Consider the following 11843-nt stretch of genomic DNA (forward strand, 5'->3'; position numbering starts at 1 on the left):
AATATAAGTTCTATAAACCTAACTAAAAATCTAGTTCATCACTCTAGAACAAAATACATAGAAGTTAAATATTATTTCGTTAGAGATCGTGTCAATAAAGGAAATATAGAAGTTAATTATATTGAATCTAAATCCAACTTAGCTGATATATTTACAAAACCTTTACTTGAAACTAAATTTAGTAACTTGAGAAGATAATTAGGCATGTGCTTTATAGATTAGTTTTCTTCATTTCATAACATATTTTTGAAAAATTATTAATAAATTTTTCAAAATTGACTTCAAAATATTTTATCTTTTTGGAGTAGCCTAGGTTTTTCCGTAGACTTAAAGGCTCCTATAGTTTTAGCAGCCAACATTTCACAAGCACGGTAAAATACCTTGCTTGTGTATTTTAAAACATAGAATGGTGTAAGATGCTTAGAACTTAGCCTAAAATTTTAGATGCTTATGTCAGTGCATCGCTATAAATTTGGGCTTTAAACAAATTACATTGATCAATTTGAGTAATCTGGCTAGTAACAAACTAGTTTGAATCAATAGCTCAAACTGACCAACCTGAATCAGCAGTTGCTATAGTATGGTAGTCAGCTAAGTATAATGGTTGGATATTTCATCATAAGGATATTTTTTTTAGTTTTCAAATCATGCTTAGACTAGTAGGAATATATCAAATTAAGGGGAGCATTCTATACTTAAATATTTTCTAACCATGTATTTGGATATTATTTAATTTGCAAGTTTTCAAAATCTTATTATCGACTTATTTTCCAAATTTCTTTATTCTACATTTTAAATTTTCAAGTCTTGGAAAATTTAATACTTAAATTTTATAACTATATTTTAAACACTCAAGAAATTTTGACCTTCAAAATTTAACCTTTTGATTCAATACATCTTGTTCAAAAAATTTCCCTTGGAATTTTACATAGTCTATTTTTAAAAAAATTTAAGCCTTCTAAAATCATTTGACATGAAATTTTTAAAAAATTAAACTTAATTCTTCTTCAACCTTAATTTTTTTGTGAAATGTTTTCAAAACTTATGTTAACAAAATTTTGTTTCAAAAATTTTCCAAGTCCAACACTTATTTTTCTTACGTAATCTTTATGGATGTTGGTTCTCCTATTTTTGATGTATGTCAAAGGAGAAGAGACAATGAATTTAGGGGAAGTTAATCAACTCAAGGGAAGAGTTAAGTTATAATGTTTGTTTATTTATCTTTGCATATGTTATAAACTTAACTGTGAACTTGGTTGTCAAACATAAAAAATGGAGAAATTGTTGGTGTAGAGTGCACCAGAATTATATGTTGTCAAAGGTTCAAGTTAAATCGTGTTATGGTCTAACAAATTAACTAAGTGTGTAGGATGTTTACTCGACCAGAAAAGTCTTAGCAAATTGTGGAAGCTAAGCAGGAAGCCTAAGTAGGTCGAGAGGATCCGACACTTGGCAGGAAAGCTTGATAGGTCTGGAGGACTGAAGATTGAGAGGAAGTCTTGGTGAGCTGATCTGATGCTAAGCGGTAAAGTCCAAACAGGTCTGAAGGACCAATATTTGGCAGATAGATTGAGTTAACAATTGGAGAAGAGCGACGGTGAGGTCGTGTTTTGGAAAGGAACAAACTTTAGGTTGATGATCCAACTGAACAAACCGGAAATATTTTAAAATTGAGATCAAGACAGATCTACTATGAGATACTAGTCATGCATCTTTACTACTTATACATTATACTGTGCTAACTTTATTTTTCAGAAATATTCTATTTAACACTGTTTTACAATAACCAGCCTGATTGGTCGACTGAACCCAGGGATCGGTCGACCGAACCTAGGGATCGGTCGACCGAACCTGATCGAACTCAGGGATCGGTCAACCGAACCCAGAGATCGATTGATCAAATCAAGTTGATACAGAGTAGAGATCAACTCGAAAGCAAAGTTGGTATCGGTTGACCAAACTAGTAGATCAGTCAACTGAACCAAGTTGACATGGCACAGATCAGAAGCAAAGTTGCAAGCTAGTCTAATCGGTCGACCGAATCTAGAGATCGGTCGATCGAACATTAAATGCAATTAAATGCTCATTATTGAAGAATCTCGGTTAACAGGAAAATAACATTAATTAGTCGACCGATAAAAGGTTTAGGGACCGAACCATAAATGCTCATAAGTGCATAGATATTAGATCTCAGAGAAGAAGGGAGGCAAGGAGATTAGTCGACCGATAGGAGGATCAATTGATCGAATGACTTTTCGGTCGATCGAACCTGGCTTATAAAAGGACCTTGAGATCAATTTCTGCTTTGCAAATTCTCTGTTCTACTCTGCTCGTGCTTTTGTTATTCAACGCCTCAACTTCACATGCAAGCTACTACGTTGAAAAGTGCCGTCGAGTTTCAACATCTATTTCTATTATCGGTATATTTTTGAAAAGATTGCATTGTTTACTTTCTAAAAGATAGTAGTGTGTTACTATCTTTTCATCTGTACGAATGACTTTTTTCTGAAAATTTTGGGAAAAAATTATAGTGAATTGTCCAACGATACAATCAAGGATTACAAGTATTGAAGTAGGAGTTGACATAGGCTCCGAAAACAAGCTCTTTTATTTTCTGTTGCACTACTCTTGTTTTAACGATTCAAAAGAAAAAGTTTTAACGAGCGATATTCATCCCCTATCGCTTCTTTTCGATACTTCAACATGCATTGTCATAGTTTTCTTTAGTGCCACATCTTAGGATTGGTAACACCACATACCTTTCTTAGCCTTTTGCCTAAGATCAAGTGTAGTATTATTCTTATTAGTTTAATATATGATATAAAAAATTAAATTAAATTTTTATGAGAGAGAGTCCGTTATCTAAAATCTCTACAAAAAAACAAACTTTTAGAAGCGGTTTTTAGACACCTATAGCAACGGTTTTCACCCGCTGCTATATATATTGCACCGGTTAAAAACCGTCGTGGATGTTGGCGACGCTAAAGCCAACAAGAGCGGTAAAGCTGACTGGTGGTTCATGACTAAGAGCCGATTCTGATGGGTACCTATAGAAGGGGTTAATTACCGATCCTGATAGATACCTATAAAGCGGTTAATGACTGATCCTGATACATACCTATAGAAGCGGTTAATGACCGAACCTGATGGATACCTATAGAAACAGTTAATAACCGATACAAATGAATGCCCTTTAGAGGCGGTCATGACCATCTCTATAGATTTTTCTGTTGGTGCAACCTTAGGTCAAGGTTGACTTGGTTGACCCGACTCGAGTTGACTTGACTCGAGTTGTATTTTGATGTTTGACTTGGGAAAATTGATGATGCAACCTTAGGTCAAGATTGACCTAGTTGAGTTGCATGTTGATGTTTGACTCTTGTGAGAGAGTTCTATTCTTGTTATGGGACAAGAATAGATGTTTGGGAGATTATTGGTGCAACCGTAGGTCAAGGTTGACCTGGTTGACCTGATTCGGGAAAAGTCCAAGTATGGAGACTTGGCACGGAAAAGTCCAAGCAGGGAGCTTGGCACTGGAAAAGTCCAAGTATGGAGACTTGGCACGGAAAAGTCCAAGCAGGGAGCTTGGCACTGGAAAAGTCCAAGTATGGGGACTTGGCACGGAAAAGTCCAAGCAGGGAGCTTGGCACGCGAAAAGTCCAAGTATGGAGACTTGGCACGGGGAAAGTCCAAACAGGGAGTTTGGCACGGGGAAAAATCCTAGTGAGTGAAGCTAGGTGAAGGTGAAAGTCCTGGTGAGTGAAGCCAGCATTGGAAATCTGAGTGAAGCGGTGAAAATCCTAGTGAGTGAAGCTAGGTGAATGAGAAAGTCCTAACTGGATGTTAGGCGTTGGAAAGTCCCGTGAGTGAAGCCGCAGGTGGAGAGTCCCGTGAGTGAAGCCGTGGGAAAGTCCTAATCGGATGTTAGGCGTGTGGAAATCCGTGAGTGAAGCTGTGAAAGTCCCGTGAGTGAAGCCGCAAGGAAAATCCATGGATCGGATGATCGGACTTGGTGTTGAAAGTCCAAGTAGGTCAAAGGATTGACCGGACACTGGGAGGAGTTCTAGCAGTCAAGGGAGTGACCAGATGTTAGGGATGAAGTACCAATAGGTCAAGGTTGACCGATATTGGTTTGGAAGTCTTGGGACTTGGTTTGGGCCAAACTTAAGCTCGGATCGATCACCGCATCGATCCGGATATTTGTTTGCTCGATCGGTCCCGTGATCGATCGATATCGGTCAAGCTCTGTTATCGATCGGTCCGTGACCGATCGCCAACAGAGGCAAAGGAGAGGCGGTCGATCGGTCCACGCATCGATCAGTTATGTCCCGATCGGTTCGGGACCGATCGAGACGATGTCGCTGAGGTTGGGATCGGTCTGTAGACCGATCCTCCCGATCGGTCCATAGACCGATCGAACCCGCTGTTTTCAGTGGCTGGATCGGTCCGGGACCGATCCATGGAGCCCGATCGGTCCACGCATCGATTCAGTACTCAGCCGCGACGCAACCGCTAGATTTCTTCGTGTTTTCTTCGCCTTCTTCGCAGGTATAAAAGGATCGAGGGCATCTTCTGTGAAAACCTCTCCTTCTTCCTCCTTCCTGTTCGAAGTGCTGCTGTGCTTGAGCTTTGTTGAGCTCCTCCGAAGCTTCGCGTGAGTTTCATTCTACGACTGGGTCAGCTGCTGCTGCTCGCTCTTCCGTGAAGTTGCTGCTTCGTCAACGGAAACCAGTCGAAGGCAAGCTAGCGTTTGTTTTTACATTCATATTGCTCTTGCTTCTTGCTGTATTTCTTGTACACTTATCTTGCTGTTGCAAGAGACTTTGTGGTGAGGTTTCTCCACCCACAAGGAGTATATTATTAGCCGGTTCTCCGGGGACTCATCCACCGACGGATTGACCGGACTCGTCCACCTTACGGACACGCCGAGGAGTAGGAGCCCTAATCTCCGAACCTCGTTACATCCATCGAGTTTGAGGTTTGATTTCTTTCCGTGTCGCTTCTATTGTTTTATTTCCGCTGCGCTAACTCGACATTGTAGAAAGAATCGAACGAATTGGGGTCGGCTATTCACACCCCCCCTCTCTAGCCGTACGAAAGGATCCTAACAAGTGGTATCAGAGCGAGGTCGCTCTTCATCGGATTCACACCCGTGGGAGCACAAGCGCTAGAGATGGATCAATTCGGAGAAGACATCACCATTCCACCCTTCTACAACGACAACTTCGCATATTGGAAGGTAAGGATGATGTATTTTCTTAGGACTAATATGTGGAATTGGTTTTGTGTACAAGAAGGGTTTACTCCTCCAATGGATAAAGAAGGAGAGCCTCTAGAGAAGAACAAGTGGACAAAGGAACAAGTCCATCAATCAACGATCAACAATGAGGTAACTAAAACAATTGAATTTTCATTACCTACTAATATTTTGCGTAAGATAGGTGAATACAACAATGCCAAGGAGTTGTGGGATAACTTGGCCAAGTACCATGAGGAGAGTTCCACTTCAAGTCATGAAGAGGAGCCTAGTGAGCCAAGTAGCTCACATCATGGAGGGAGCGAATTGGGAGTTGAGGGCTACTCAACATCCAAGGAAGAAGAGGAGGAGAGTTCCTCTTGCTCAAGTTCGGAGCAAGAAGAAGAAGTTTCCACCTCCGGGAGGGATGGAGAAGAGAACATCCATTCATCCTCAATCCTAGGTAACTCAAACACTTTAAGTTCAAGTAAATTGCATATAATGTGTTTTGAGTGTAGGGAATTTGGGCACTACAAGAGTAAGTGTCCAAAGAGGGTTAGAAAGACTCCACCGGCGCCAAAAGTCAAGGAAGCCGGAGTCCCGACACGCAAGGGAAAGGAGCACGTGGTGTGTTTCCAATGCAAGCGAAGGGGACACTATAGGAGCCAATGTCCGAAGGGGAGGAAGCCTCACAAGGACAAGGGATGCACATCGATAGGGGGAGCTAAGGCAAACCCTAAGGTATTTTTTAAGGCTCATTCGTGTAACTCTAGTAGGATACATGCTAGTAATTTTATTGCATTAGTCAATAATGATAAGCATGTTAACACTAGAAATCAATACATGTGTTTAGATGCTAAACATGTCAACCTAGATAGGGATACTACTAGGAATGTTAACCCTAGGATTAACACTTCTAAGGTTAAGGAGAACCTAGGTAGGAATCCCAAATCAACTACACACATGCCTAGGAATGCCTCAAAGAAAAATGACAAATCAAAAATTGAGGTATTAGAGAAGGAGAATCAAGTCTTGAGGTCAAGACTTGATACTTTGGAAAAGGCTCTTAAGAACTTGGAGAAGTCATCTCTAGGGTTTAAGGGTCAAATTTCAAAGCCCAAGGACAAGAAAGGTTTGGGTCACAAACCTAAGTCCCAAGTGGTCAAGCCCACCTACCATAATGTTCCATTCGATTATGGAACAATACCTAGGGCTAGGAAAACCACTACCAAGGTCACAAGGGGAGTCACCCCTATAGTTGACCTTGATGAGACTCAAATGACCAAGGCTTTAAAGCCTAAGAGGGTCATTAGGAGGGTTGCTAGGGAAGTTATCCCTAGTGAATATTTAGTGAACCCAATGAGCTCTAATAGGTATTGGGTTCCTAGGAGCATCTTCTCTACCCCATAAATGGGTTAGAGAGTGTCAACTCCAATAAGAAGGGTAGTTAACCCAACTTTGAGGAAATTGACACTCAAGGAGCATTTTCAAGGTTTTGTGAACTTTTGAAAATGAAAAAGAATTATCATTTACTCCTTTGAAGAGTTAAATGTGCCTAAAGATTGGAAATCTCACTTTTAATCTCAATTGGCACAATTTGGAAAAACCTAGAAAAATATCAAATTGGGATTTTGATATTCTCTTAGGTAATCAAGGCAATCCGGGCCTTAATTTAGAAGTGCTACTCTTGTAGAGTTTTAAATGGTATAAATCAAACAAGAGATCAAGAAATGCCAATTTGGGTTTTGACATTTTCTTGGAGCACTTTGGGCAATCTAGGGTTAGATTTTAAGTTAGCTAAGGCTAAGGATACTTAGATAGGTAATCTAGGTATTTCATTTGTGCTAACTTACCATAATTGTTTGCCCTCACATGTCATGACATCATGTTTAATTTTATTATCATTTGAAATGTCATGATAATGCTTAGGTTATTTATATGACATGCTTTAGTTAAAATTCAAACTTTATACCATGACATCATGACAATGGCACATGTTTTTACTTATGATATCATTATATGCCATGTCATCATCTCTTGCATTATAATCAATAAAATTGATTTAAGGACAAACATATAATTTGATATTGAGATCAAATTGGTGTTTAGAGAATGCATGAGACCTTAGTCTAAGATACCTAAACCCATATCTCACATCAAAATTGACATGGATGTGTTTGATACACTTTAGATGTGTGTGAGATATTAGGATCATGAGTTAGGATCAAGGTGCATAGTTCTTGTACCTAGATGAGCCTAATTCAAGAAATGGAGGATCATAGGGAAAGCTTGTGTACAAGTCATGTACATCTAGCCCTAAGATTATGGTCCTAAATTCAAATGGTTTTAAAAGCATTTTAAAATTGATTTGAAAAACTTTGATGAAGCTTTTCTAGTGATAGCATTCATCATTGAACTTTGTGATACAAAGTTGAGTTAAAACTTGAACTATTTCAAAGTTTTTGAACTTTGTATCAAGATTTGAAAATGGAAACTATTTTCATAGAAAATTATTTTTCCATGATAGTGTATGATATGAGGAATGTATCCTCAAAATTTCACAATTTTTCGAATTTTCTGGAATTTATTAGGGGTTTCTGAATTTCGGAGAGGAAAAATCAGAAATCCCTGTGATCTGGATCGGTCGCTGGACCGATCCAGGGAGGGCTGGATCGGTCACTGGACCGATCCAGAGTGCTGTGGATCGGTCTGGTGACCGATCCAGTGAGGTCTGATAGTGTGCCAATGTGCTGAAATTCGACTGCATGTCTGAAATTTCGGCTGAAAGTTGGTTTTTAGATTTATAAAGGTTTGAAACTCTCCAAGACATTGTTGGTGCAATGGTCAAGGGGGAGTTGGCCTTTAGGGGGAGTTTTAACTATTAGTCAAGGGGAGTTGACTTTTAGGGGGAGTTTTTACTCCTTGAGGATTAGTGATATGGGATTATCACTAAGTGGATTGTTGAGCTTAGTATCAAGGGGAAAATAAGAGTTTCAATGAAAGGTATGGGACTTTCATCAGGAAGAAACTCTTGACCTTGATACCCTCCTTGTTCTTTTTGATGTGTGTCAAAAAGGGGAGAGTGTTCATTGGAGGATTATTAGAGAACCTAAGTTAGGTTATCGGTTTAACCTAAGCTAGGGGAAGTTTGTCAAGGAATGTTCGAGGAAGAACATTGGAATACTTTTTGATGTGTGTCAAAAAGGGGGAGAATTATTAGAAAATCCAAGTTAGGTTATCGGGTTAACCTAAGGGGAGAATGTCCAGAGAATGTTCAAGGAAAGAACATTGGACATTGGAAGATGGTTGGAAAACCTAAGTTAGGTTATCGGGTTAACCTAACTTGATTATGGTTTTGTCAAACATCAAAAAGGGGGAGATTGTTGGTGCAACCTTAGGTCAAGGTTGACTTGGTTGACCCGACTCGAGTTGACTTGACTCGAGTTGTATTTTGATGTTTGACTTGGGAAAATTGATGATGCAACCTTAGGTCAAGATTGACCTAGTTGAGTTGCATGTTGATGTTTGACTCTTGTGAGAGAGTTCTATTCTTGTTATGGGACAAGAATAGATGTTTGGGAGATTATTGGTGCAACCGTAGGTCAAGGTTGACCTGGTTGACCTGATTCGGGAAAAGTCCAAGTATGGAGACTTGGCACGGAAAAGTCCAAGCAGGGAGCTTGGCACGTAAAAAGTCCAAGTAGGGAAACTTGGCACGGAAAAGTCCAAGCAGGGAGCTTGGCACTGGAAAAGTCCAAGTATGGGGACTTGGCACGGAAAAGTCCAAGCAGGGAGCTTGGCACGCGAAAAGTCCAAGTATGGAGACTTGGCACGGGGAAAGTCCAAACAGGGAGTTTGGCACGGGGAAAAATCCTAGTGAGTGAAGCTAGGTGAAGGTGAAAGTCCTGGTGAGTGAAGTCAGGTGAAAATCCTAGTGAGTGAAGCTAGGTGAATGAGAAAGTCCTAACTGGGATGTTAGGCGGTGGAAAGTCCCGTGAGTGAAGCCAGCGGGTGGAGAGTCTGAGTGAAGCCAGGCGGTGGGAAAGTCCTAACTGGGATGTTAGGCGGTGGGAAATCCTGAGGAAGGTGAAAGTCCCGTGAGTGAAGCCGCAAGGAAAATCCAGATGGATCGTGGATGATCGGACTGGTGTTGGAAAGTCCAAGTAGGTCAAAGGATTGACCGGACACTTGGTGGAGTTCTAGCAGTCAAGGGAGTGACCGATGTTAGGGATGAAGTACCAATAGGTCAAGGTTGACCGGATATTGGTTGAAGTCTTGGGACTTGGTTTGGGCCAAACTAAGCTCGGATCGATCACCGCACCGATCCGGTGATATTGTTTGCTCGATCGGTCCGTGATCGATCGATATCGAAGCTCTGTTGATCGATCGGTCCGGTGACCGATCGGGGCGAACAGAGGCAAAGGAGAGGCGGCTGATCGGTCATCAGCACAGGTCCTGATCGGTCTGGGGACCGATCAGAGACGATGTCGCTGAGGTTGGGATCGGTCTGTAGACCGATCCAGCTGTGTCCTGATCGGTCCATAGACCGATCAGAACCCGCACAGAAGGTGGGCAGCTTTCTGTGAAGAAAGCTGATCGGTCTGGGGACCGATCCACATGGAGCCTGATCGGTCCACAGACCGATCCAGGCACTAGCCGTTGCGACGCAACGGCTAGATTTCTTCTGTGTTTTCTTCGCCTTCTTCGCAGGTATAAAAGGATCGAGGGCATCTTCTGTGAAAACCTCTCCTTCTTCCTCCTTCCTGTTCGAAGTGCTGCTGTGCTTGAGCTTTGTTGAGCTCCTCCGAAGCTTCGCGTGAGTTTCATTCTACGACTGGGTCAGCTGCTGCTGCTCGCTCTTCCGTGAAGTTGCTGCTTCGTCAACGGAAACCAGTCGAAGGCAAGCTAGCGTTTGTTTTTACATTCATATTGCTCTTGCTTCTTGCTGTATTTCTTGTACACTTATCTTGCTGTTGCAAGAGACTTTGTGGTGAGGTTTCTCCACCCACAAGGAGTATATTATTAGCCGGTTCTCCGGGGACTCATCCACCGACGGATTGACCGGACTCGTCCACCTTACGGACACGCCGAGGAGTAGGAGCCCTAATCTCCGAACCTCGTTACATCCATCGAGTTTGAGGTTTGATTTCTTTCCGTGTCGCTTCTATTGTTTTATTTCCGCTGCGCTAACTCGACATTGTAGAAAGAATCGAACGAATTGGGGTCGGCTATTCACACCCCCCCTCTCTAGCCGTACAAAGGATCCTAACATTTTCCAATCTAGAAAAATGGCCTTTAGAAGCGATGATAACCGGTTCTAGAGGTCTAGTTATAGGAACAATTAAAATCGCTGCTATTATTGAATTACCAATTTTACAAAAAAAAAAAAAAATCCTATTTTCTATTGTACCCGTAGAATTTCAAACCAAATGCTCAAATTAAATCAATTGACAATATTTATATTTCATTTCACAAACCTAATTTATTTTCATAACACATAAATATAAATTGGATTACCAAATCAACACATAAAATTTATATTTCATTTCAAAATATTCATAACATATAACATTAATTTACTACACACTATAACACTAATACGATATTTTTTTCAATCTCCAAAATATATACAACTTTCAATAACAAGTTTTCTGGGGGCTGCTAAGGTAGCGGATCTACCTTTCAATAACAAGTTTTCTCCATAAAAAAAATCAAAAGGCATGTGCTCTAAACGACAAAAGACATTTGCTCCAACCATCAATAGCAACCTTCAATAGAACCACCAAATTATATTCTATCAACATATTTCAATATATAATGAAAAAAATATTTAACAAAAGCTTATACCAAATTAAAAAGATTGAGTTAAAAAGGTGCTCCTCCCCACCTCCGACACCAGCCCACAACTTCCACAGAACAAAATGAAATGAACCCCATCAAAGAAAATAACATGCTCCGAGTTCAACCAACACAACTATTTTCCCATTCTTTATACCACCACTCTCCAAGAATAAAATCCAACAATGTGTCAAGAATACAAAACCCCCTTCAACACCATAGTAATAAGCAAACACCAACATCAAAATCTCAAAGCCGAGCAAAACGAACTCCACCTCTTTTCCACACCTATTCATGGCACCTAATAATCAACATCAACTAGTTATACACCACCAAATGAGACCACAACAATTCCACTGCATCAACCAGTTCTACACAATTTGAATCAACTCCATTTTCAATTTATAAATAACTTATTTAATGATTTATAAATAATCAAACGGATCATGAATTAACTTATTTTAAACATGCAAGAATAATATAAAAAAACTCATATGCCTAAGATTATGAATTAACTTATTTTAAACATCAATTTTTTAAAAAAAAGAAAGCCAGACCAGATAAAAACAAGTGAGTTATAGGCAAACCCTGTAATTGGGAGCAGGAAGTGAGTTATAGGCAAAATACCACACAGGCACAGCATCTCCGACTGATATTTCCTTAAATCCAAGTCCTAGTATGCCATCAAATTTTGCAACCAGGAATGTGAGACCTGGCTCCTTTGTGGCTTCAATAAATTCCAGGATGAATAATATCAGTCCACAATCTA

General features: G+C 40.3%; 1 pseudogene; it reads left to right on the top strand.

Annotated features, from left to right (window-relative positions):
- The first annotated feature begins 2755 nt into the window (after positions 1–2755).
- Positions 2756–2859, top strand: LOC121988016 (annotated as a pseudogene).
- The last annotated feature ends 8984 nt before the right edge of the window (positions 2860–11843 follow it).

Source organism: Zingiber officinale, chromosome 5B (genome assembly GCF_018446385.1).
Source record: "Zingiber officinale cultivar Zhangliang chromosome 5B, Zo_v1.1, whole genome shotgun sequence".
Lineage (NCBI taxonomy): Eukaryota > Viridiplantae > Streptophyta > Magnoliopsida > Zingiberales > Zingiberaceae > Zingiber > Zingiber officinale.